The 23,038-nt window shown below is 39.1% G+C and overlaps 1 non-coding gene across 1 annotated transcript; it reads right to left on the minus strand.

Moving 5' to 3' along the window:
* Positions 1–1,559: 1,559 nt before the first annotated feature.
* LOC112739258 (small nucleolar RNA R71) lies at positions 1,560–1,663 on the minus strand. Its single transcript, XR_003170193.1, has one exon. It is a non-coding gene; the product is annotated as a small nucleolar RNA R71 (small nucleolar RNA).
* Positions 1,664–23,038: the final 21,375 nt, after the last annotated feature.

The following is a 23,038-nucleotide window of genomic DNA, read 5'->3' on the forward strand; positions in this document are numbered from 1 at the left end:
TCTTCAAAGTGTTCTTGGTGTTCATCTTTGCATTCAAAGTGTTCTTGCATGTTTCCTTTGTTTTGATCCAAAATTTTCATGCATTGAGTCTTTTTGATGTTTTTCTCTTTCCTTGTTAAAATTCAAAAATAAAAAAAATATCTTTCCCTTTTTCACTCATAAATTTTCGAAAATTTGAGTTGACTTTTTCAAAAGTTTTTAAAATTTAGTTGTTTCTTATGAGTCAAATCAAATTTTCAATTTAAAAATTCTATCTTTTTCAAATCTTTTTCAAAAATAAAATCTTTTTCAATTTTTCCTTCATATTTTCGAAAACTTTATGATTGATTTTCAAAATCTTTATTAACAATTAATGTGATTGATTCAAAATTTTTAAGTTTGTTACTTGCCTAATAAGAAAGGTTCAATCTTTAAACTCTAGAATCATATCTTTTTAGTTTCTTGTTAGTCAAGTAATCAACTTTGATTTCAAAATTCAAATCTTTTCAAATTTCTTTTTCAAATCTTTTTCAAATTAAGTTTCAATCATATCTTTTTCAAAATCAATTTCAAAATCTTTTCTAACTTCTTATCTTTTCAAAAATTGATTTTCAAATCTTTTTCAAACCAATCCTATCTTTTTGTTTCAATCATATCTTTTTCAAAACTACCTAACTAATTCTCTCTCTAATTTTTGAAAATCCTTTCCCTCTTTTTCAAAATTCCTTTTTAAATTAACTAATTTTTTTAAATTTAATTTAATTTGATTCAATTTTCCTCTCTTAATTTTTGAATTCTAATTTTAATTTTAAATTAAAAACAAAAATATTTTTTATTTTAATTTATTTTTTTTTCAAAATTCTCTCCCTCTCACCTCCTTCTGTTTATTTATTCATCTACTAACACCCCTCTTTCATCTAAGAATTCGAACCTACTCCTCACCCTTGTGTTTGGATTCTCCTTCTTCTATTCATATCTTCTTCCACTCACATAAAGGAATCTCTATACTGTAACATAGAGGATTCCATATTTTCTGTTCTCTTCTTTTTCATATGAGCAGGAACAAGGACAAGAACATTCTTGTTGAAGCTGATCCTGAACCTAAAAGAACTCTGAAGAGGAAGCTAAGGGAAGCTAAAGCACAACTCTCTGGAGAAAATCTGACAGAAATTTTCGAAAAAGGAGGAATGGCCGAAAATAATAAAAATGCAAGGAAGATGCTTGGTGACTTTACTGCACCTAATTCCAATTTACATGGAAGAAGCATCTCAATCCCTGTCATTGGAGCAAACAATTTTGAGCTGAAACCTCAATTAGTTTCTCTAATGCAACAGAATTGCAAGTTTTATGGACTTCCATCCGAAGATCCCTTTCTGTTCTTAACTGAATTCTTGCAGATCTGTGATACTGTTAAGACCAATGGGGTTGATCTCGAGATATACAGGCTTATGCTTTTCCCATTTGCTGTAAGAGACAGAGCTAGAATATGGTTGGACTCTCAACCTAAAGACAGTCTGAACTCTTGGGATAAGCTGGTCACGACTTTCTTAGCTAAGTTCTTTCCTCCTCAAAAGCTTAGCAAGCTTAGAGTGGATGTTCAAACCTTCAGACAAAAGGAAGGTGAATCCCTCTATAAAGCTTGGGAGAGATACAAGGAACTGACCAAAAAGTGTCATTCTGACATGCTTTCAGAATGGACTATCCTGGATATATTCTATGATGGTCTGTCTGAATTATCAAAGATGTCATTGGACCATTCTGCAGGTGGATCCATTCACCTAAAGAAAACACCTGCAGAAGCTCAAGAACTCATTGACATTGTTGCAAATAACCAGTTCATGTACACTTCTGAAAGGGATCCTGTGAGTAATGAGACGCCTCAGAGGAAAGGAGTTCTTGAAATTGATACTCTGAATGCCATATTGGCTTAGAATAAAATATTGACTCAACAAGTCAATATGATCTCTAAGAGTCTGAATGGATTGAAGGAATCATCCAACAGTACTAAAGAGGCATCTTCTGAAGAAGAAGCTTATGATCTTGAGAACCCTGCAATAGCAGAGGTGAATTACATGGGTGAACCCTATGGAAACACCTATAATCCCTCATGGAGAAATCATCCAAATTTCTCATGGAAGGATCAACAAAAGCCTCAACAAGGCTTTAATAATGGTGGAAGAAACAGGTTTAACAATAGTAAACTTTTTCCATCATCCACTCAGCAACAGACAGAGAATTCTGAGCAGAATCCATCTAGCTTGGCAAATATAGTCTCTAATCTATCTAAGGCCACTTTGAGTTTCATGAATGAAACAAGATCCTCCATTAGAAATTTGGAGGCACAAGTGGGCCAGCTGAGTAAAAGAGTCACTAAAATCCCTCCTAGTACTCTCCCAAGCAATACAGAAGAGAATCCAAAAAGAGAGTGCAAGGCCATAGATTTAACCATCATGGCCGAACCTACAAGGGAGGGAGAGGACGTGAATCCCAATGAGGAAGACCTCCTGGGACGCTCAGTGAGGACCTAAAGGAAGCTGAGGCTCATCTAGAGACCATAGAGATTCCATTGAACCTCCTTCTGGCCTTCTTGAGCTCTGATGAGTACTCTTCTTCTGAAGAGAATGAAGACATTACTGAAAAAAAGTTGCCAAGTACATTGGTGCAATCATGAAGCTGAATGCCAAATTATTTGGTAATGAGACTTGGGAAGATGAACCTCCTTTGCTCACCAATGAACTAAATGCATTGGATAGGCAGAAATTACCTCAAAAGAAACAGGATCCTGGTAAATTCCTAATTCCTTGCAAAATAGGCAGCATGACCTTTGAGAAGGCTCTGTGTGACCTGGGGTCAGGAATAAACTTAATGCCACTCTCTGTAATGGAGAAATGGTGCACGAAATTGGAAATCACAGTTCTTCACAAATTCGCACAACTAACCAGCAAGTGCACTGGGTCGTCCAAGTAATACCTTACGTGAGTAAGGGTCGATCCCACGGAGATTGTTGGCTTGAAGCAATCTATGGTTATCTTGTAACTCTTAGTCAGGAAAACAATAAAATAATTCACTTATCAAATTTGATTGCAAGGAATAAAAGGGCAGAACACAAATTATACTTGTATGCGATGATGGAGAATATGTTGGAGTTTTGGAGATGCTTTGTCTTCTAAAATTCTGCTTTCCTCTGTTTTTGATTCACGCACGCATCTCCTCCTATGGCAAGCTATGTGTTGGTGGATCACCGTTGTCAATGGCTACCATCCATCCTTCCAGTGAAAAGGGTCCAGGTGCGCTGTCACCGCACGGCTAATCATCTGCAGGTTCTCAATCGTACCGGAATAGGATTTACTATCCTTTTGCGTCTGTCACTACGCCCAGCACTTGCGAGTTTGAAGCTCGTCACAGTCATTCAATCCCTGAATCCTACTCGGAATACCACAGACAAGGTTTAGACTTTCCGGATTCTCTTGAATGCTGCCATCAATCTAGCTTATACCACGAAGATTCCGATTAAGAGATCTAAGAGATATTCATTCATTCTACAGCAGAACGTAAGTGGTTTTCAGGCACGCATTCGTGGAGGAATGATGATGATTGTCACGTTAATCACATTCATATTGAAGTGCGAATGGATATCTTAGATAGGAACACACATGTTTGAATGGAAAACAGAAATACTTGCATTAGTTCATCGAGACACAGCAGAGCTCCTCACCCCCAACAATGGAGTTTAGAGACTCATGCCGTCAAAAGGTACAAAGTTTTGATCTAAAATGTCATGAGATACAAAATAAATCTCTAAAAGTTGTTTAAATACTAAACTAGTAACCTAGGTTTACAGAAAATGAGTAAACTATGATAGCTGGTGCAGAAATCCACTTCTGGGGCCCACTTGGTGTATGCTGGGGCTGAGACTTAAGCTTCTCACGTGCATGGGCTGTTTTGGGCGTTCAACGCCAGGTTGTAACCTGTTTCTGGCGTTGAACTCCAACGTGTAACTTGTTTCTGGCGCTGGACGCCAGGCTGCAACATGAAACTGGCGTTGAACGCCAGTTTACGTCGTCTATCCTTGAGCAAAATATGGACTATTATATACTGCTGGAAATCCCTGGATGTCTACTTTCCAATGCAATTGGAAGCGCGCCATTTGAACTTCTGTAGCTCCAGAAATTCCATTCCGAGTGCAGAGAGGTCAGAATCCAACAGCATCAGCAGTCCTTTTTCAGCCGAATCAGATTTTTGCCCAGCTCCCTCAATTTCAGCCAGAAAATACCTGAAATTACAGAAAAACACACAAACTCATAGTAAAGTCCATAAATATGAATTTTGCCTAGAAACTAATGAAAATAAACTAAAAACTAAGTAAAACATACTAAAAACTATATGAAATTAACCCCAAAAAGCGTATAAAATATCCGCTCATCACAACACCAAACTTAAACTGTTGCTTGTCCCCAAGCAACTAGATAAATAAAATAGACTACTAATAAGTCAAGAAGCAATAATATCTCAGAGTTTTTGAGTGAAGCTCAGATTCTAATTAGATGAGCGGGACTAGTAGCTTTTTGCTTCCGAATAGTTTTGGCATCTCACTTTATCCATTGAAGCTCAGAGTGATTGGCATATATAGGAACTTAGAATGTAGATAGTGTTATTGATTCTCCTATTTCAGTATGATGATTCTTGAACACAGCTACTTTATGAGTCTTGGCCGTGGCCCTAAGCACTTTGTTTTCCAGTGTTACCACCGGATACGTAAATGCCACAGACACATAATTGGGTGAACCTTTTCAGATTGTGACTCAGCTTTGCTAAAGTCCCCAATTAGAGGTGTCCAGAGTTCTTAAGCACACTCTTCTTTTTGCTTTGGACCTTGACTTTAACCGCTCAGTCTCAAGTTTTCACTTGACACCTTCACGCCACAAGCACATGGTTAGGGACAGCTTGGTTTAGCCGCTTAGGCTAGGATTTTATTCCTTTAGGCCCTCCTATCCACTGATGCTCAAAGCCTTGGATCCTTTTTACCCTTGCCTTTTGGTTTTAAGGGCTATTGGCCTTTTGCTCTTGCCTTTTGGTTTTAAGAGCTTTGGCTTTTTCAGCTTGCTTTTTCTTTTTCTTTCTATATTTTTTTTCTGCAAGCTTTTGTATTCACTGCTTTTTCTTGCTTCAAGAATCATTTTTATGATTTTTCAGATTATCAATAACATGTCTCATGTTCATCATTCTTTCAAGAGCCAATATATTTAACAGTCTTAAACATCAAATTCAAAAGACATATGCACTGTTCAAGCATTCATTCAGGAGACAGAAAGCATTGCCACCACATGTAAATAATTAGAATTTTTCTTGTAAAAAAAAAACTCGAAATTTATTGCCTCTTATTCTAAAGAAATTCTTCTATTTTATTCATGTTTAATGATGATGATAAAATTAAATTATAGCTTAATTGGAGATAAAATAAAAAATATAGATACTAATTACTACTATATATGACTCCTAAGGTAAAACTAAAATAAAAATAGTTATCACAGAGTTCAGGCTAAGATTGGAATTTAACAACCTGTGTTCTGGGAAGTGGATGTTCCTCTAATCTGCGGGGTGCTTGGTCCTTCAAGAGATAATTTCTGGCGCTTCAATTCCCTTAAATCACGCCCTTGCTCCTCCTGTTCTTTAAGCAAATAGCAAAGAATGCTACTTTGTTCCTTCTGTTCTTTCTTTATTTGTTCCATAGCTTCTTGCATCTTGGTAATAGATGTTTCAAGATACTCCCAGTATTCAGATTGAAGGATTTTTGGGAGAATTTCCTGTGTTCTCTTCTTGATGGGGTCATCCTGTGCTTGTTGTTTTTCCATTGATGCTTTGGTGATTGGCCGCTCAACTGATATACTCAGTTATTCCCATCCTTACTCCAGCGTCCTTGCAGGGCATAGAAATCAAGCTTGGATAAGCCAACCTGGTATCTTTGGAATTTTTGTTTGCAATTTTGTAAAATTCAGTTGAAATCAGTTGATGAACTTCCACTTCTTTTCCCATCATGACGCAATGGATCATCACTTCTCTTCTAATAGTGACTTCAGAACAGTTGCTAGTGGGCAGCAGAGAATGCCCAATGAAGTCCAGCCATCCTCTGGCGACTGGTTTGAGATCTTCTCTTTTGAGTTGATTTGGGACACCCTTCGTGCTGGTGGTCCACCTGGCTCCAGGGATACATATATCCTCTAGAATCTTATCCAAGCCCTTGTCTGTTCTCATCATTCTCCTATTGAAGGAGTCTGGATCGTTTTTCAGCTGAGGTAGCTTTAAGATCTCCCTGATCTTGTCAGGGTGGGTATGAACAATCTTTCCTCTGACCAAGGTCCGATAGTCATAGAGAGCAGATCCAGATAGTCTTTGCTTGTCTGTTTGCCACATATTATCATAGAACTCCTGGACCATATTCCTTCCTACTTTCGTTTCAGGATTAGCTAGGATCTCCCAGTTCCTGATTCGAATTTGCTCCTGGATCTCCGGATATTCGTCTTCTTTCAGATCGGATCTAACTTCCGGGATCACTGATCTTAGACCCATTATTTTGTAATAATGGTCTGAATGTTCTTTAGTTAAGAACTTCCCTTGATTCCAAAGTGGTTTTGGAATACTCTCTTTCTTGCCTCTTGGAGTGGGTTGTTTTCCTTTAGGAGCCATGATCTTAGTGGGTATGGTTTAGTGATCACGGATAAACGCACCAAACTTAGAGGTTTGCTTGTCCTCAAGCAAAAGAAAAGAAAGGAGAGGGATAGAAGGAGAGCTAGTGTAGGATGGTGGATGAGAGGAAGGAGGCCGAATGGGTTTTTAAAAGGGAGCGGGGGTTTTCGAAAATAGGGAGAAAGATAAGATAGAAGATATGATTTAAAAAAAATAAGTATGATAAGAAAAGATATAATTTAAAATTGAAAAGATATGAAAGATATTTGAAAAAGATAAAATTGGATTTTTGAAAAAGATAATATGGAGATTTGAAAAAGATATTGATTAGTTGAAAAGATTTTTGAATGAAAAGAGATAGATTTGTTTTGAAAATTTTGAAAAGGAGTTGAATTGGATTGAAAAAAAGGATTTGTGCTTATGGATTAAGATACATTTAATATTTTTAAAGAAGGGTTTTTAGAAATTAGGGATTTTAGAAATCAGGGTTTGTAACATGTTTATGCAAGAAATCATGAATTGAAACATGAAAATTAAGATTAAAATGAAAAATATGAAGAAAAAACGAATTTACCACCTCCCCACCATCCTGGCGTTTGAACGCCCAAACGCTGCATGTTTTAGGCGTTCAACGCCCAACTGCTGCTTCTCCTGGGCCTTCAATGCCCAGCTGTTGCTTCTTTCTGGCGTTGAACGCCAGGAACTCCTTTGTCACTGGGCGTTTTTCTGAACGCCCAGGACGCTGTAAATCTGGCGTTAAACGCCCAGAAGGAGCTTCTTTCTGGCGTTCAACGCCCAGAAGATGCTTCTTTCTGGCATTTAACGCCCAGATGGCTATCCTTACTGGCGTTCAACGCCCAGTGGATGCTTCTTTTGGGCGTTGAACGCCCAAAACAGACTTTTACTGGCGTTTTCTTGCCAGTGAAATCTTTTTCTCTGTTTTGTGTGCAGAATCCTTCTGTAACCCTGTAAACTTATACAATTGAATCTTTACCTTAGTATCAATGAACTTTATATAAAAAAATAAAATCAAGAATAGGGAAAAATGCTTAGAGGAAGCGATGCCCCTTGGCTGGGTTGCCTCCCAGCAAGCGCTTCTTTATTGTCTTTAGCTGGACCTTGCTGAGCTTTTAATTTAGCTTTAGTCTTGAGCACTCTTGCTCAATATTGCCTTCAAGATAGTGCTTGATTCTCTGTCCATTAACAATGAACTTCTTATCAGAATCAATATCTGGAAGTTCCACATAACCATATGGTGATACACTTGTAATCACATATGGTCCCCTCCACCGGGATTTCAGTTTCCCGGGGAATAGCCTGAGTCTAGAGTTAAACAACAGAACCTTCTGTCCTGGTTCAAAGATTCTAGATGACAGCTTTCTGTCATGCCACTTTTTTTATTTCTCTTTATAAAGCTTGGCATTTTCAAAAGCAGTGAATCTGAATTCCTCTAGCTTATTTAGCTGAAGCAATCTTTTTTCTCCAGCTAATTTGGTACAAAGTTCAGGAATCTGGTTGCCAGTAGGCTTTATGTTCCAGTTCCACGGGCAGGTGACATGCCTTACCATATACAAGTTGGTATGGAGAGGTCCCTATAGGAGTCTTGAATGCTGTTCTGTATGCCCACAGAGCATCATCCAAGCTTCTTGCCCAATCCTTTCTACGGGTATTTACAGTCCGTTCTAGGATTCTTCTTAGCTCTCTGTTAGAGACTTCAGCTTGCCCATTAGTTTGTGGATGATATGGAGTTGCCACCTTGTGGCGAATCCCATACCGGACCATGGCAGAGTAAAGCTATTTGTTGCAAAAGTGAGTGCCTCCATCACTGATTAGTACTCTAGGGACCCCAAACCTGCTGAAGATATATTTTTGGAGGAACTTCAGCACTGTTTTAGTATCATTGGTGGGTGTGGCAACGACCTCTACCCATTTTGATACGTAGTCAACTGCCACCAGAATATAAGTGTTTGAGTATGATGGTGGGAAAGGTCCCATTAAGTCAATTCCCCATACGTCAAACAACTCAATCTCCAAGATTCCTTGTTGAGGCATTGCGTAACCAAGAGGCAGATTACCAGCTCTTTGGCAACTGTCACAGTTACGTACAAACTCTCGAGAATCTCTATAGAGTGTGGGCCAATAGAAGCCACATTGGAGGACCTTGGTGGCTGTTCGCTCACCTCTGAAATGGCTTCCATATTGTGATCCATGGCAATGCCATAGGATCCTCTGTGCTTCTTCTCTAGGCACACACCTACGGATTATTCCGTCTGCATATCTCTTGAAGAGATAGGGTTCATCCCACAAGTAGTACTTTGCATCAGTGATTAATTTTTTCTTTTATTTCCTATTGTACTCTTTGGGTATGAACCTTGCAGCTTTATAGTTTGCAATGTCTGCAAACCATGGTGTTTCCTGAATGGCAAATAATTGCTCATTCGGAAAAGTCTCAGAGATCTCAAGAGAGGGTTGGGATGTCCCTTCTACTGGCTCTATCCGGGACAGATGATCAGCCACTTGGTTCTCTGTCCCTTTTCTGTCTCTTATTTCTGTATCAAACTCTTGCAGAAGCAACACCCATCTGATGAGCCTGGGTTTTAAATCCTGCTTTGTGAGTAGATATTTAAGAACAGCATGGTAAGTATACACAATCACTTTTGATCCTACTAAGTATGATCTGAACTTGTCAATGGCATAAACCACTGCAAGCAATTCTTTTTCTGTGGTTGTGTAATTTTTTTGGGCGTCATTTAAAACGCGGCTAGCATAATAAATGACATGCAGAAGCTTGTCATGCCTCTGTCCCAATACTGCACCAATGGCGTGATCACTAGCATCACACATTAGCTCAAATGGTAATGTCCAGTCTGGTGAAGAAATAACTGGTGCTGTGACCAGCTTGGCTTTCAGCGTTTCAAACGCCTGCAGACACTCTGTGTTAAACACAAATGGCGTGTCAGCAGCTAGCAGATTGCTCAGAGGTTTTGCGATTTTTGAAAAATCCTTTATAAACCTCCTATAGAATCCTGCATGCCCCAGAAAGCTTCTCATTGCCTTAACATTGGCAGGTGGTGATAATTTTTCAATTACCTCTATTTTTGCTTGATCCACCTCTATTCCCTTGTTTGAAATTTTATGCCCAAGGACAATCCCTTCAGTCACCATAAAGTGACATTTTTCCCAGTTTAAAACCAGGTTGGTCTCTTGGCATCTTTTCAGAACTAGTTTCAGGTGATCAAGACAGGAGCTGAATGAGTCTCCATATACTGAGAAGTCATCCTTGAAGACTTCCAGAAATTTTTCCACCATATCAGAGAAAATAGAGAGCATGCATCTCTGGAAGGTTGCAGGCGCATTACACAGCCCAAACGGCATCTTTCTATAAGCAAACATTCCAGATGGACATGTGAATGCTGTTTTCTCTTGATCCTGGGGATCTACTGCAATCAGGTTATAACCTGAGTAGCCATCCAAAAAGCAGTAATAATCATGACCTGCCAGTCTTTATAGCATCTGGTCTATGAATGGTAAAGGAAAATGATCCTTTCTGGTGGCTGTATTGAGCCTTCTGTAGTCAATACACATGCGCCACCCTGTAACTGTTCTTGTAGGAACCAGTTCATTCTTTTCATTATGAACCACTGTCATGCCTCCCTTTTTGGGGACAACTTGAACAGGGCTCACCCAGGGGCTATCAGAAATAGGATAAATAATCCCAGCCTCCAGTAATTTGGTGACCTCTTTCTGCACCACTTCCTTCATGGCTGGATTTAGCCGCCTCTGTGGTTGAACCACTGGTTTAGTATTATCCTCCAATAAGATTTTGTGCATGCATCTAGCTGGGCTTATGCCCTTAAGGTCACCTATGGACCACCCAAGAGCTATCTTGTGTGTCCTTAGCACTTGAATCAGTGCTTCCTCTTCCTGTGGATTTAAAGCAGAGCTTATGATCACTTGAAAAGTGTCACCTTCTCCCAGAAATGCATATTTCAGGGATGGTGGTAATGGTTTGAGCTCGGGTTTAGGAGGTTTTTCCTCTTCTAGAGGAAATTTCAGAGGCTCTTTTATTTCCTCTGAATCCTCCAAATCAGGCTGAACATCTTTAAAGATGTCTTCCAACTCTGATTCGAGACTCTCAGCCATGTTGATCTCTTCTACCAAAGAGTCAATAAGATCAACTTTTATGCAGTCTTTTGATGTGTCTGGATGCTGCATGGCTTTGACAGCATTCAACTTAAACTCATCCTCATTGACTCTCAGGGTTATTTTCCCCTGTTGGACATCAATGAGAGTTCGTCCAGTTGCTAGGAAGGGTCTTCCTAGAATGAGAGTAGCACTCTTGTGCTCCTCCATTTCCAGCACTACAAAGTCAGTGGGAAAGGCGAATGGCCCAACTCTGACAATAATGTCTTTCAATCACGCCTGATGGGTATTTAATGGAGCCATCAGCAAGTTGGAGACATATCCGGGTTGGTTTAACTTCTTCAATTAAACCAAGCTTTCTGATAGTGGATGCAGGTATTAGGTTGATGCTTGCCCCAAGATCACATAAAGCTGTCTTGGTGCAATTACCTTCTAATGTGCATGGTATCAGAAAACTCCCAGGGTCTTTAAGCTTTTCAGGAAAGCTTTTCAAAATGATAGCACTGCATTCTTCAGTGAGGAGAACTCTTTCAGTTTCTCTCCAATCCTTCTTATGACTCAAGATCTCTTTCATGAACTTGGCATAAGAAGGTATTTGCTCAAGTGCCTCTGCAAATGGAATCTTTATTTCAAGAGTCCTGAGATAGTCTGCAAAGCGAGCAAATTGCTTATCCTGCTCCTCTTGGCAGAGTTTTTGAGGATAAGGTATCTTGGCTTTATATTCCTCAACCTTAGTTGCTGTAGGTTTATTTCCTACAGAAGTGGTTGAAGAAGCCTTTTTAGATGGGTTGTCATCAGCACTTGTGTGTGTCTAATCCTTCACTGGCAATTGAGTGCCAGAGTTAGAAGCTCGAGTGACGTTAGACGCCAGCTCCTCATCTGTTCCTGGCGTCTGAACGCCAGAACTGTACTTCTTTTGGGCGTTCAACGCCAGATCCTTGCTTGTTTCTGGCGTTGAACGCCAGTCCTGAGCATGGTCTGGGCGTTCAGCGCCAGCCTTCCATCCAATTTCTGGCGTTTTAGTGCCAGAATTATTTTTCCCTGGGCTCTTACTGTCCTTAGGTGGATTTTGGGTGGTTTGCTCATTTCTTGGCTTCTTGCTGCCTTGAGGTGGGGTATTTAATGTCTTCCCACTTCTTAATTGAACTGCTTGGCATTCTTCTGTTATTTGTTTTGACAGCTGCTGCTTTGTTTGCCTCAATTGTTCTTCCATATTTATATTAGCCATCCTTGTCTCTTGTAGTCTATCCTTGAATTTGGCTAACTGCTTTGTTAGAAAGTCCAATTGCTGATTGAATTCAGCAGCTTGTTTTACAGGACTGAGTTCAGCAGTTTCTGTTTTAACCTCTTGTTTCATGGAAGGGTCACTGCTTAGGTACAGATGCTGATTTCTGGCAACTGTATCAATGAGCTCTTGAGCTTCTTCAATTGTCTTTCTCATGTAGATAGATCCACCAGCTGAGTAATCTAGAGAAATCTGAGCTCTTTCTGCAAGCCCATAATAGAAGATGTCTAACTGAACCCACTCTGAAAACATTTCAGAGGGGCATTTTTGTAGCATCTCTCTGTATCTCTCCCAGGCATCATAAAGAGATTCATTATCTCCTTGTTTAAAGCCTTGGATATCCAGCCTTAGCTGTGTCATCCGTTTTGGAGGAAAGTATTGATTCAGGAATTTTTCTGTCAGCTGTTTCCATGTCCTTATGCTGGCCTTAGGTTGGTTATTTAACCACCTCTTAGCTTGGTCTTTTACAGCAAATGGAAACAGTAATAATCTGTAGACATCCTGATCTACTTCCTTATCATGTACTGTGTCAGCAATCTGTAAAAACTGTGCCAGAAACTCTGTAGGTTCTTCCTGTGGAAGACCGGAATACTGGCAAGTTTGCTGCACCATGATAATGAGCTGAGGATTCAACTCAAAGCTACTGACTCCAATGGAGGGTATGTAGATACTGCTCCCATATGAAGCAGTAGAGGGGTTAGCATATGACCCCAGAGTCCTCCTGGACTGTTCATTTCCGCTTAGGTCCATGATGGAGAAAGGGAGATGATGTAAAATAGAAGAAAAATATTTTTATTTATTTAATTATTTATTTATTTCGAAAACAAAATAAATTAAAATAAATAAAAATGGGTGAAGATTTTCGAAAAAAAATGAGGAGAGAGAGTGGTTAGGAAATTTTGAAAAGGATATGATGATTTTTGAAAAAGGTTTTAAATTTTGAAATAAAAATCTGAATTTTAAAGGTAAATTTCGAAAATTTGCTTTAAAATAGAGAGAGAAGATATTTTTGAATTTAAAGAGGAGAGAGAAAAACAATAAGATAGCACAAGATTTAAAATTTTTTTAGATCTAATGCTCCTTGTTTTCGAAAATTTTGGAGGGAAAACACCAAGGAACACCAAACTTAAAAATTTTAAGATCAAGACACAAGAAAAACTCAAGAACACTTTGAAGACTCACAAGAGCACAAGAACATGAATAAAGAACACCAAACTTAAAGTTTGGCACAAGATTTATTCAAAGAAAAATTATTTTTGAAAAAGATTTTAAAAATAGGATAGCCAATTACTAAGAACATAAGCACCACGCTCTAGCTAATTGAGCTATAAATTTAAAGTGTTTTAACAAGGTATAAATAATAAAAGACTCTAAACCAAAAAGAAAAATTTTTCCTAATCTAAGCAACAAAATAAACCGTCAGTTGTCCAAACTCAAACAAATCCCGGCAACGGCGCCAAAAACTTGGTGCACGAAATTGGAAATCACAGTTCTTCACAAATTCGCACAACTAACCAGCAAGTGCACTGGGTCGTCCAAGTAATACCTTACGTGAGTAAGGGTCGATCCCACGGAGATTATTGGCTTGAAGCAATCTATGGTTATCTTGTAACTCTTAGTCAGGAAAACAATAAAATAATTCACTTATCAAATTTGATTGCAAGGAATAAAAGGGCAGAACACAAATTATACTTGTATGCGATGATGGAGAATATGTTGGAGTTTTTGAGATGCTTTGTCTTCTGAAATTCTGCTTTCCTCTGTTTTCGATTCACGTACGCATGTCCTCCTATGGCAAGCTATGTGTTGGTGGATCACCGTTGTCAATGGCTACCATCCATCCTTCCAGTGAAAAGGGTCCAGGTGCGCTGTCACCGCACGGCTAATCATCTGCAGGTTCTCAATCGTACCAGAATAGGATTTACTATCCTTTTGCGTCTGTCACTATGCCCAGCACTCGCGAGTTTGAAGGTCGTCACAGTCATTCAATCCCTGAATCCTACTCGGAATACCACAGACAAGGTTTAGACTTTCCGGATTCTCTTGAATGCTGCCATCAATCTAGCTTATACCACGAAGATTCCGATTAAGAGATCTAAGAGATATTCATTCATTCTACAGCGGAACGTAAGTGGTTGTCAGGCACGCGTTCGTGGAAGAATGATGATGATTTTCACGTTCATCACATTCATATTGAAGTGTGAATGAATATCTTAGATAGGAACACGCATGTTTGAATGGAAAACAGAAATACTTGCATTAGTTCATCAAGACACAGCAGAGCTCCTCACCCCCAACAATGGAGTTTAGAGACTCATGCCATTAAAAGGTACAAAGTTTCGATCTAAAATGTCATGAGATATAAAATAAATCTCTAAAAGTTGTTTAAATACTAAACTAGTAACTTAGGTTTACAGAAAATGAGTAAACTATGATAGATGGTGTAGAAATCCACTTTTGGGGCCCACTTGGTGTGTGCTGGGGCTGAGACTTAAGCTTCTCACGTGGATGGGCTGTTTTGGGCGTTCAACGCCAGGTTGTAACCTATTTCTGGCATTGAACTCTAACTTGTAACTTGTTTCTGGCGTTGGACGCCAGGCTGCAACATGGAACTGGTGTTGAACGCCAGTTTACGTCGTCTATCCTTGAGCAAAGTATGGACTATTATATATTGCTGGAAAGCCCTGGATGTCTACTTTCCAACACAATTGGAAGCGCGCCATTGGGACTCATGTAGCTCCAGAAATTCCATTCCGAGTGCAGAGAGGTCAGAATCCAACAGCATCAGCAGTCCTTTTTCAGCCGAATCAGATTTTTGCTCAGCTCCCTCAATTTCAGCCAGAAAATACCTGAAATTACAAAAAAACACACAAACTCATAGTAAAGTCCAGAAATATGAATTTTTCCTAGAAAATAATGAAAATAAACTAAAAACTAACTAAAACATACTAAAAACTATATGAAATTAACCCCAAAAAGCATATAAAATATCCGCTCATCAAGAAACTTGGGATCTTTGAGGTCCAAGCTGCCAGAATCTGATTAGAGATGGCAGACAACTCAAGAAAATAGGCTTATGGACAAGTAGAGGATGTGTTAGTAAAGGTTGAAGGCCTTTACATCCCTGCTGATTTCATAATCCTAGACACTGGGAAGGATGAAGATGAATCCATCATCCTTGGAAGACCCTTCCTAGCCACAGCAAGAGCTATGATTGATGTGGACAGAGGAGAGTTGGTCCTCCAACTGAATGAGGACAACCTTGTGTTTGAAACTCAAGGATCTCCTTCTGTAACCATGGAGAGGAAGCATGAAAAGCTTCTCTCACTGCAGAGTCAACCAAAGCCCCCAGAGTCGAACTCTAAGTTTCATGTTGGGAGGCCACAACCAAACTCTAAGTTTGGTGTTGGGAGGTTCCAACATTGCTCTGATTATCTGTGAGGCTCCCTGAGAGCTCACTGTCATGCTATTGACACTAAAGAAGCGCTTGTTGGGAGGCAACCCAATGTTATTAAATCATATTTATTTTATTTTCTTTTTGTTATTTCGTGTTTTATTAGGTTGATGATCATGTGAAGTCACAAAAACTACTGAAAAATTAAAAATAGAATGAAAAATAGCATTGAAAACAGCACACCCTGGAGGAGAGCAGTTTGGCATTTAAACGCCAGAAACAAGCATCTGCCTGGCATTAAATGTTAGAAACAAGCTATATTTGGGCGTTTAACGCCAGAAACAGGCAGCAGTCTGGCGTTAAACGCCAAGATTGCACAGCAAGGGCGTTTTAAACGCCTAATTAGAGCAGGGATGCTAAGTCCTTGACCCCACTTTATCTGTGGACCCCACAGGATCCCCACCTCTTCTTCTCTCCTCTTCACACCTTTCCACAACATTCTTCCCCAAAATAACCTCCACCAATCACCTCCAATTCCTCTCCAAAACCATCATACCCCCACCTACACCCACCCACTCAAATTCAAACCATCAGTCCTTCCTTTTCACACATCATAACCACCTTAAACCCCCAGTGGCCGAACCATTCACACACCTCCATCTCCTCCATTTTCTTCTTCTTCTACTACTTCCTTTCTTCTTTTGCTCGGGGACGAGCAAACCTTTTATGTTTGGTGTGGTAAAAGCATTGCTTTTTGTTTTTTCATAACCATTTATGACACCTAAGGCCAGAGAAACCTCTAGAAAGAGGAAAGGGAAGGCGAAAGCTTCCACCTTTGAGTCATGGGAGATGGAGAGATTCATCTCAAAAGCTCATCACTAAGAAAAAGATGGAGCAAACAAGAGAGTCCACTTATGGACCTCAACAAGAACATGAGGAAATTTCTCACCATGAAATCCCTGAGATGCCTCAAGGGATGCACTTTCCTCCACAAAACTATTGGGAGCAAATCAACACCTCCCTAGGAGAATTAAGTTCCAATATGGGACAACTAAGGGTGGAGCACCAAGAGCATTCCATCATCCTCTATGAAATTAGAGAAGATCAAAGAGCTATGAGGGAGGAGCAACAAAGACAAGGAAGAGACATAGAGGAGCTCAAGAGAACCATTGGTTCTTCAAGAAGAGGAAGACGCCACCCTCGCTAAGGTGGACCCGTTCCTTAATCTCCTTGTTCTTACTTTCTGTTTTTCATTTATTATGCTTTATGTTTTATTTATGTTTGTGTCTTTACTATATGATCACTAGTGTCTAAGTGTCTATGCCTTAAAGTTATGAATATGAATCCATCACCTCTCTTAAATGAAAACTGTTCTAAAAACAAAAGAACAAGAAGTACATGGTTTCGAATTCATCCTTGAAACTAGTTTAATTATTTTGATGTGGTGGCAATACTTTTTGTTTTCTGAATGTATGCTTGAACAGTGCATATGTCTTTTGAATTTGATGTTTATGAATGTTAAATATGTTGGCTCTTGAAAGAATGATGAAAAGGAGAAATGTTATTTGATAATCTGAAAATCATAAAAATGATTCTTGAAGCAAGAAAAAGCAGTGAATACAAAAGCTTGCAGAAAAAAAAATATGGCAAAAAAAAAAGAGAAAAAGAAAAAGCAAGCAGGAAAAGTCAAAAGCTCTTTAAACCAAAAGGCAAGAGCAAAAAGCCAATAGCCTTTAAAACCAAAAGGCAAGGGTAATAAAAAGGATCCAAGGCTTTGAGCATCAGTGGATAGGAGGACCTAAAGGAATAAAATCCTGGTCTAAGCGGCTAAACCAAGCTGTCCCTAACCATGTGCTTGTGGCGTGAAGGTGTCAAGTGAAAACTTGAGACTGAGCGGTTAAAGTCAAGATCCAAAGCAAAAAAAAAAAGAGTGTTCTTAAGAACTCTGGACACCTCTAATTGGGGAATTTAGCAAAGCTGAGTCACAATCTGAAAAGGTTCACCCAATTATGTGTCTGTGGCATTTATGTATCCGGTGGTAATACTGGAAAACAAAGTGCTTAGGGCCACGACCAAGACTCATAAAGTAGCTGTGTTTAAGAATCAACATACTGAACTAGGAGAATCAATAACACTATCTGAACTCTGAGTTCCTATAGATGCCAATCATTCTGAACTTCAATGGATAAAGTGAGATGTCAAAACTATTCAAGAGGCAAAAAGCTACAAGTCCCGCTCATCTGATTGGAGCTAAGTTTCATTGATATTTTGGAATCTATAGTATATTCTCTTCTTTTTATCCTATTTGATTTTCAGTTGCTTGGGGACAAGCAACAATTTAAGTTTGGTGTTGTGATGAGCGGATAATTTATACGCTTTTTGGCATTATTTTTACATAGTTTTTAGTATGATTTAGTTAGTTTTTAGTATATTTTTATTAGTTTTTAAATAAAATTCACATTTCTGGACTTTACTATGAGTTTGTGTGTTTTTGTGTGGTTTCAGGTAATTTCTGGCTGAAATTGAGGGACTTGAGCAAAAATCAGATTCAGAGGTTGAAGAAGGACTGCAGATGCTGTTGGATTCTGACCTCCCTGCACTCAAAGTGGATTTTCTGGAGCTACAGAACTCCAAATGGCGCGCTCTCAATATATAATAGTCCATACTTTGCACGAGTTTAGACGACGCAAACTGGCATTCAACGCCAGTTCCATGCTGCATTCTGGAGTTAAACGCCAGAAACAGGTTGCAAAGTGGAGTTAAACGCCAGAAACAGGTTACAAACTGGTGTTCAACTCCAAGAGAAGCCTCTACACGTGTAAATCTCAATGCTCAGCCCAAGCACACACCATGTAGGCCCCGGAAGTAGATTTCTACATCATTTACTCATTTCTTTAAACCCTAGTAACTAGTTTAGCATAAATAGGACTTTTTACTATTGTATTTACATCTTTAGTTTCATCTTTAGATCACGTTTGGGTGCTGGCCATTCGGCCATGCCTGAACCTTCATCACTTATGTATTTTCAACGGTAGAGTTTCTACACACCATAGATTAAGGTGTGGAGCTCTGCTGTTCCTCATGAATTAATACAAAGTACTATTGTGTTTCTATTCAATTCAAGCTTATTCCTATTCTAAGATATCCATTCGCACCCAAGAACATGATGAATGTGATGATTATGTGACGCTCATCATCATTCTCACTTATGAACGCGTGCTTGACAAACACTTCTATTCTACATGCAAACAAGCTAAAATAAATATCTCTTAGATATCTAATACAGAGGACCGAGTCCGAGATATTAGAATTTTCGTGGTATAAGTTAGAACCCATGGACGGCCATTCCTGAGATCCGAAAAGTCTAAACCTTGTCTGTGGTATTCCGAGTAGGATTTGGGAAGGGATGGCTGTGACGAGCTTCAAACTCGCGAGTGCTGGGCGTAGTGACAGACGCAAAAGGGTTGTAAATCCTATTCCAGTATGATCGAGAACCGACAGATGATTAGCCATGCAGTGACAGTGCATTGGACCATTTTCACAGAGAGGATGGGATGTAGCCATTGACAACGGTAATGCCCTACATAAAGCTTTCCATGGAAAGGAGTAGGAATGATTGGATGAAGACAGCAGGAAAGCAGAGGTTCAGGAGGAACGAAAGCATCTCTATACGCTTATCTGAAATTCTCACCAATGAATTACATAAGTATCTCTATCCCAGTTTATATTTTATTTATATTTTTATTATCAATTCACCACACCCATTTAAATCCGCCTGACTGAGATTTACAAGGTGACCATAGCTTGCTTCAGGCCGACAATCTCCGTGGGATCGACCCTTACTCACGTAAGGTTTTTTACTTGGACGACCCAGTGAACTTGCTGGTTAGTTGTGCGAAGTTGTGATAAAGAGTTGAGATTACAATTGTGCGTACCAAGTTGTTGGCGCCATTAATGATCACAATTTCGTGCACCAGCTGTATATAAGTACTGCTCTCTCCAAGGTCACCTCTGAAGTGTTGGAAGTGGGGTTAAGGAATCTCCTCACAAAGTCTAGCCACCCTCTAGCATGGGGGCTCAAATCTCTTCTCCTCAGCTGATTGGGCCTTCCATCTTGTCATTGATCCATTGCACATTCAGAACACAGATTTCATTCAGGATCTCTTCAAAGCTAGGTTCTTGTTGCTTCACCCTCTCTTCATAGCTCCGGGTGGAGTTTGTTTGCTTCACCATTAACATTCCATCTATGCTAGCGGGGGCTATAATCAATTGTTTTCCCGCTCACATAGCTTAGATAGTCAAAGGGATACCCAGGCTATGGCACAGCATTAGCATAAAATTCCTTAACCAAACTATCCACCACCTTCTTTGGTGGGTTGCACAAGATAGCGCATCCTCTGTTGTTGATTTCTCAATTAATCTCTGAATGTTCATTTCTTCTAAGTTGGAAGCCCACCTCCGGAATGATTGTCCTCTCACTCACCCAACCATAGAATTGGTTTTGGTTGAATGATTAGAGGAACTTGTATTCATTGAATCTTGAGAGTCTGGAGGTAGTTTCCTTGGTCTTTCTTTTCTTTGATGAGGAGGCTCTTGGTGGTGCCATTGAAGTGAGAAAAGAGGGTTTGAAGGGTTGAAGAAAGGTTGAAGAAAGAAGCAAAGAAGGAGAGCAAAATAAGGGTTTGATCCAACACCAAACTTAGGACTTGATTGTCCCAATCAAGAGAAGGAGAATAGTAAAGAAAAGAAAAAAAAGAGGAGAGGGAGTGCAGAGGATTGTTTCGGTTGTGAGGTTGGGTTTTGAAGTGTGGGGAAAAGTGGAAAGGTGAGTGACTTTTATAGAGGTGAGAAAGAGAATCTGGAAGGTGGGAAGTAAAAATAATTCAATGTTTTTTCACTTGGGAGTGGTTCCTAGCGTGGGAAGAGGCGCCAACCCCTACCCTTTTAGCTTTCATCAGGTGTTTGAGTTCCAAAGTGCAAGTACACTTTGACTCCTTGACTCAATGAGCTATCAATCATGTGGGCCCCACCTTTTCCTGAAAATTCAATCCGAAAACCCCATCAGTAATGATAAAAAATTGCTTCACATTCCCCCAATTAAAATGCAATTAAAATGAAATTGATGAGTATCTTTTGGGACACCAAACTTAAATCCATTGCATATGGTAAATTGGTTTCATCATTGGACTTTAATGTGTAGATAATGGGTGGAATAAATTTAATTCATTCACACTCTTCCACTTCCATCCCCTTCGTACACAATAAAGTAGCCTTTTATGCACCCACCAATTTACTAAATGCTTTCAAACTTAAACCATGTTGGGCTTGGTGTGTGAATTTTCTATGGTGGTGGCCACACCAAACTTAATTTTTGGGCTTACTTCCAGATTTAAATCAATACAATTTTTTGTAAGCCTAAATTAAGTGGGTTAATGGCCACACCAAACTTAGCATTTTAGCTAGTTCTCAGCCCAATTAATCTACCTCAATTAGTGTATCATGCAACATTGCACTTCTAGTAAACTAAAAATAAACCAAAGAACTATCAACTAATTAACTAACACTTGAGACTGAAAATTAAACTACCTAAGTTCACAATCATAAACTACTTATAGAAAACAGGAAAAATGAAAGGATATAAGTGTTGGGGTGCCTCCCAACTAGCGCTTCATTAACGTCACTAGCTTGACGTTCTTTCTTCCTTAGTTGAGGTGGTAGCTCACTCTCTGCTCATCCATGAGTTCCCCAAGTAGTGCTTGACCCTGTGGCCATTGACAGTGAAAGTCCTCTGTGTCTTATCCTCCACAAGCTCTACATGACCATAGGGAGAGACCTTAAGGATTGTGAAGGGTCCATACCATCTTGACTTTAGCTTTCCTAGGAAGAACTTGAGCTTTGAATTGTATAGGAGCACTTTTTGACCTTCTACAAACTCTCTTCTTGCTAGCTTTCGATCATGCCATTTTTTGCTTTCTCCTTGTAGATCTTGGCATTCTCATATGCTTGGGATCTGAATTCTTCTAGCTCATTGAGTTGTAGTAGCCTTCTTTCCCCAGCAGCTTGATTATCAAAGTTCAACATCTTTAGAGCCCAAAATGCTCTATGTTCAAGCTCCACTAGTAGATGACAAGCTTTTCCAAACACCAATTGGTATGGAGACATGCCAATAGGTGTCTTGAAAGCTATTCTATAGGTCCATAGTGCATCATCTAGCTTCTTGGACCAATCTTTTCTTGAGTTTCCAACAGTCTTCTCAAGGATTCTCTTGAGCTCTCTATTTGAAATTTCAGCTTGACCATTGTTTATAAAAAAAAAATCAAATTAAGTTTTATGCATAAAAGCATATGAAATAAAAATGTGAATAAAGGATGCATATGTTTGTGTTGCGGAAAGAAAATGCATGAGTAAATGTGAGATAGAAGATAAATGGGTAGTTAGGTTGTTTTGTTGTGTGTATATAGGATGACATAGGATTAGGTGGCACTTGAGCTAATCAAAGATCTAATTCACTATGTCTACTTGAACATATTGATCTTACCTTAACCCTAGCCCCATTACAACCCTCAAAAGACCTCATGATAATTGTTTTTCATGCATCAAATATTAGTTGATTGTTAGATGACTTGCAAATCTTTGAAAAGCATGATTAAAGGAGAATTGAGTGATTAAACCCTAAACACTGAGCGTATAGAGTGAAACACATCCGGTGAGGGGTTCGATCGCTCAATTCTATGTTTTTATCTCTTATATTATATCTTCTTGCAAGTTGCTTGGTTGTTAGTTTGAAAATCTCATTTCAAATCTTTGGATTTTGGTTGTATTGCTATATTTTCTTACCTTATCCCTAAGATTTTATCCTGGATTGGTTGGAATTCTATTGTTTGTTTTTGCCAAACTCAATAGGAAATCATAGTATAAATATAGATAGATAACTGATGAGCGGATATTTTATACGCTTTTTGGGGTTAATTTCATATAGTTTTGAGTATGTTCTAGTTAGTTTTTAGTCTATTTTCATTAGTTTTTAGGAAAAATTTATATTTCTGGACTTTACTATGAGTTGTATGTTTTTCTGTAATTTCAGGTATTTTTCTGGCTGAAATTGAAGGAGCTGAGCAAAAATCTGATTCAGGCTGAAAAAGGACTGCTGATGCTGTTGGATTCTGACCTCCCTGCACTCAAAGTAGATTTTCTGGAGCTACAGAACTCGAAATGGCATTCTTCCAATTGCTTTAGAAAGTAGACATCCAGGGCTTTCTATAAATATATAATAGTCCATACTTTGCACAAGAATAGACGACGTAAACTGGCGTTCAACGCCAGTTCTCTGCCCAATTCTGGCGTCCAGCGCCAGAAAAGGATCAAAAGCTAGAGTTGAACGCCCAAACTGGCACAAAAACTGGCGTTCAACTCCACAAATGGCCTCTACATGTGACTTGCTTAAATCTCAGTCCCAGCACACACCAAGTGGGCCCCAGAAGTGGATCTCTGCATCACCCATCATAGTCTACTCATTTTTTGTAAACCTAGGCTACTAGTTTAGTATTTAAATA

Source organism: Arachis hypogaea, chromosome 13 (genome assembly GCF_003086295.3).
Source record: "Arachis hypogaea cultivar Tifrunner chromosome 13, arahy.Tifrunner.gnm2.J5K5, whole genome shotgun sequence".
In the NCBI taxonomy this organism is placed as follows: domain Eukaryota; kingdom Viridiplantae; phylum Streptophyta; class Magnoliopsida; order Fabales; family Fabaceae; genus Arachis; species Arachis hypogaea.